Source organism: Sapajus apella, unplaced genomic scaffold (assembly GCF_009761245.1).
Source record: "Sapajus apella isolate SASKATOON/1434 unplaced genomic scaffold, GSC_monkey_1.0 scaffold18, whole genome shotgun sequence".
NCBI classification, from domain to species: domain Eukaryota; kingdom Metazoa; phylum Chordata; class Mammalia; order Primates; family Cebidae; genus Sapajus; species Sapajus apella.
This window is the reverse complement of record NW_022436958.1, coordinates 29,731,351-29,736,523: the sequence shown is the minus strand read 5'-3', so window position 1 is coordinate 29,736,523 and position 5,173 is coordinate 29,731,351.

The following is a 5,173-nucleotide window of genomic DNA, read 5'->3' as shown; positions in this document are numbered from 1 at the left end:
TTCTGCAGGCTCTAACTTATATTTTTCTTCTTTGCATGTTTGGTCATTATTTTTTATTGGATGCCAATCAATGTGAATTTTATGTTGTTAGATCCTTTGAGATGTGTTGGATTTTACTATGGCTAACATATAAGTAAATTGAAATCAGTTGGGTTCTTTTAAGCTTTGCTTTTAAGCTTTGTTAGGATAAATCCAGAGCAATGTTAGTTAAAGTTAATTCAGCCCCACTACTAAAACAATACCCTTTTACGGAGTCTACCCAATATCTCATGTGTTATGAGGTTTTTTGACTTTGGGGAGAATAAGTTATTACTATCCCTGTGTGAAGTTCAAGAATTTTTAACCTGCTGCTTAACATTTCAGCCATGTGCCAGATAACACTTCAGTCAACAGACTGCACATATGATGGTGTTCCCACAGATTATAATACTGTATTTTTACTGTAACTTTTTTAGGTTTAGATATGTTTAGACATATAAATACCATTGTGTTACAATTGCCTCAGTACAGTAACATGCTGTACAGGTTTGTAGCCTAGAAGTAACAGGCTATACCATAAAGCTTAAATGTGTAGTAGGTGTACCATCTAGGTTTGTGTAAGTACTCTCTCTCTATGATGATAAAATTGCCTAGTGCCACATTTCTCAGTACATATCTCTGATGTTAAGCAATGCATGACTGTTGTTCTTTCTCTGGCTTAGGATATTACTGTTCTCACACAATTGCAGAATGCTGTCAAGCAAAAACTTGAGGTCTTTTTCTACAGATCTCTGGTATACTCTCTGTTCAGCTCCTTTATCTTAGGTATCCTGTCCCAAACAAACACATTCTAGCTCCTTCAGCCCATTAAACTCTTATTTTGTGGCTCTTTATGTTTCCCTCTTCCTGAGCTGTGGTTTAGAAACCTCATGTATTATCCAGAGACAATGGCTGGCTCACTTATTTTCTCTTCTCTAGGGATCACAGTTTTATAGATAATGTGGCCCAAGGACTGAAAACGAGTGTTTCATGTATTTTGTACCCTTGTCTAGTGGAAGACTTCTACAAGAGAATGCTGATAACAGTAGTTTTAATCAAAAAGAACTCCACAGAAAGCACATTATCAGCAAAACCATTGTTAGGATAAAGGACCCATTAGAGGACTATGATCTTGTGGGGAAAATTCTACAAGAATAAGTAATCAATCAATATACTTACTAAGCATCTACTACATGCAAGACAAAACATTTATTTTCTTTTTTTCACATCAGTTTTCTGGTCAAAAAATTCCAGACTATGTCAAATTAGACCAGGAAACACTCAGATGCTGATACATTTAGGAAACCTCTTTGTTCAGTTATTTTATTATGCATAATTTGTCCATCTCATCATTCCAATCTATGTCTGATAATCTTTATTGTATATTGCATCTTTTAAAAATTATAGTTCTATTTTCTTTCTAGTCATAATTTGAAATTCTACTTTTGAATCCACTTTTTAGCTATATACACACAAAAACTTGTAACTTTATTCTTCTATTTTCACAACACAATAATTGCTTTTTTCTTACATTGTAATATTGTCATGCAGCCAATATTAGAAGATAAAAGTATTTTTCTAATCTTATTTTTAAAAAACCTTAGTACCCAGTACCGTATTGTTTAATTTTACTGTCTTAATATTACTATTTTTTTGTTCTTCCAGAAACTTCTATAATTTTGAAAATTGAGTGGCAATTGGGGAAAAGACAAAAGTATGGATATCCATTTTATCACTAAGGGAAATACAATTCTTATTCCTATTGTGGTATTGATTGTATGATGTTAGTTAATTTCTATGACTCAACATCTCCACATTTTTCTATCCAAGTTACAGAAGGTCATGTAAATATTATTAGGAACTTATTGGTTATTGACTTGTTCAACCAGATAGCCTTTGTTCCTCCCTTAATTCAAGCCTACAATTTATTTATTTATTTATTTATTTAATTATTTAATTTTGAGATGGACTCTCCCTCTGTCGCCCAGGCTGGAGTGCAGTGGCAGGATCTCGGCTCACTGTAACCTTTGCCTCCCAGATTCCAGTGATTCTCCTGCCTCAGCCTCCAGAATAGCTGGGACTACAGGCACTCTCCACCATGCCTGGCTACTTTTTGTATTTTTTAGCAGAGATAGGGTTTTACTATATTGGCCAGACAGGTCTGGAACTCCTGATTTTGTGATCTACCCACCTCAGCCTCCCAAAGTGCTGGGATTACAGGGGTGAGCCACCACATCCTGCCCTACCCTTTAAATTTTAAAGGCACCATCTACTTAAACATCTGATGCTGTCATTTAGTGTTTAATGAACTCTGAGGGCTATGCAGTGTAATATTTAACAAGAAATTTAGAAAGAGATTTTTTTCTGGGTTTCAACAGAGATAAAATTCCTAGGGCTGCCAAAAGAGCAATAAAATCACAAATAGGATAGACTAAAAGTAACACATTACAAAATGTTCTAGAGACTAGCCATGGTACATAAAAAATGGAAAGGAAATAAACAGTGGGAACATGAAAGAAAATTTGGAAAATAATGAATAATATAGCTAATGCCTTGCCTATGAGCTCACAGGCAAAATCTTACAAGGTATCCCTCAGTCAGACCAAGAGGGTTTTATTTTTGGTTTTATTCTTTTCCAGGATTTTATGTTTGAAGATCTCTGACAAGAACCTAGATATACTGAGAATATTAAGTTCTTGTTAATGGTTGCTTAGAGTGAAATATATATCGTAATATATATGAAACATAATATATAACAACAATATATGTTATACATAAAATGTAACGCATGGGTTGTATGAAATATATAATACATTTTATATTCCACTCTAAGAATATATCTAACATATGTATTATTCTAGATATAACAAAAAAGGCACACTCTACAAGACACATAATTGATAAGGTGAACTGCATTAAAATTAAAAACTCCTGCTTTGCAAAAACAAGACAACAAGCCACAGTGTTTAATAAATATCTGCAAAGGACACATCTGACAAATGACTGTTAGCCAAAATATACAAATAAACCTTAAAACTCAATAATAAGAAAAGAAATAACCCAATGAAAAAAATGGGCCAAATATCTTAACAGATCAAAGAAGATACACAGATTGCAAATAAGCATATAAAAAGATGATCCAAATTATATGTCACAGGGGAAATGCAAATTAAGTAACACTTATGGTATCAACAATGGGCATGAGATACCACCACATATGTATTAGAATAGCCAAAATCCAGGATACTGACAATATCAAGTTCTGGCCAAGGATGTGAGGCAACAGGAACACTCAGGTATTGCTGGTGGGAATGCAAAATGCTCCAGCCACTTTGAGGACAGTGTAGCAGTTTCTTAAAAAACTAAACAGACTCTCACCATACAGTCCAGCGGTTTTGCTCCTTGGTGTTTACCCAAATGACTTGAAAACTTCTGTCCACACAGTAACCTTTACAAAGATGTTTGTAGAGGCTTTATGCATAATTGCTAAAACTTGGAAACAAACAAGATGTCCTTCAGTAGGTGAATGAATAAACTGTGGTACCACCAGACGATGGAATATTATTCAGCACTGTAAAGAAATGAGCTATCAAGCTATGAAAAGCCATGGAGGAAAGCTGAAAGCATATTGCTAAGTAAAATAAGTCAATCCGAAAGGGCTATATTCTGTATTATTGCAATTACAGGACATCCAGAGATGGCAAAACTATAAAGACACTAAAAAGATCAGTAGTTCCCAAGGGTTGAAATGGGAAATGAATAAGTGGAACACAGATAATTTGGGGGACACTGAAATTACTCTTGAATGATACTGTAATGGTGGATACAGGTCGTTATACATTTGCCTAACCCCGCAAAATGGACAACACCATGAGCTAACACTAAATGTGAACTATAGACCTTGGGATATATTGATAACTCAAAGTAAGTTCATTAATAATTTTAAAAAATGTTCAATTCTGGTGGGGGATGTTGATAATGGGGGAGGCTATTCTTGTGTAGGGGTAGCGGGCATGTGGAAAATCTCTGTACCCTCCTCTCAATTTTGCTGTGAACTTAAAACTGGTCTAAAAAATAAAGTCTTGAAAATCAAAGAATGTGGCATTGCTTGCATCTAATAAAAAAAGACCATCATTCCTATTGCAGTTGAACTCTTCTTCCTATTATCTGCCACCACTCAAGGAAGAGAAGGTGATTTGTCCAGGATACCGCACTGAGAATTATCCCAAGTGACCTAGTTCCCCTTCAGTGTACAGCCTCAGACACTGAAGCTTCCTTTCTTCAACAGCACATCTTACAAGTCAAGAACATAAGTTCCCAAGCCCCAGGACCAACCTCAGAAGCAAATAAAACAGCAGGGAAAGGTAGACCCTGGGATTTGATTTCATTCCTGTTTACCTCTAAGCATCATTTCCGTGATAGAAGGTGTGGAAGCAAATAACAAAACTACAAATGCCCATCACTAGTGTTTATCCTGCAAAGTGATCTGCCCTTTTGAGAGGCACCCCCATTGCCATCCTTTAATTTATTCTCTTAGTGGAAATTTCCTGTTTCTCTTTGAGAAAGATAATTAAATCCTGTTTCCATTGTTCTTCCAGGGTGCTGTAGAAAACACACGCGCACGCACACACTCCACACAAAATGAGTTTTTAAAATTTATTTTCACAGTCGCTCCTACCAGCTCTAAAATTCAGAACCCATATGACCGATGGCATGTCCAGATGATCTGGTCCCAGGCCTGGAAAAGCAGCATTTTCCCCATGTTTCCTTCCCGATCTAGGACAGCCTGTGACTCTTCACTGCGTCTTCGAAAGAAAATGTATTATTTGCCTGCCTGGAAGACTTTGCAATTCAATGGATTATTTAAAAAATAAAACCGCAAACACAGTCTAGATACCGGTTTTGAGCGCCGACGCCCCGCTCGCTGTTGTGAGCGAAGCCCCAGGGAAGAAACCAATTCCCAGCCTAGACTCCTCAGAGCCCAGGGCCCGAGACGCGCGCCAGGCGGTGTGGTCTGGCTCCCCACCCACTGCCCCAGACTCAGGACTTTGCCACTGGTCCCCAATTCCTCTGTTCCGGAGTTTTTCTCCAGCCCTCCACTAAGCCACAAAAGTGGCTGATCGGAAACGTTAGCAGATTCTGCTGAGCAGGAAGG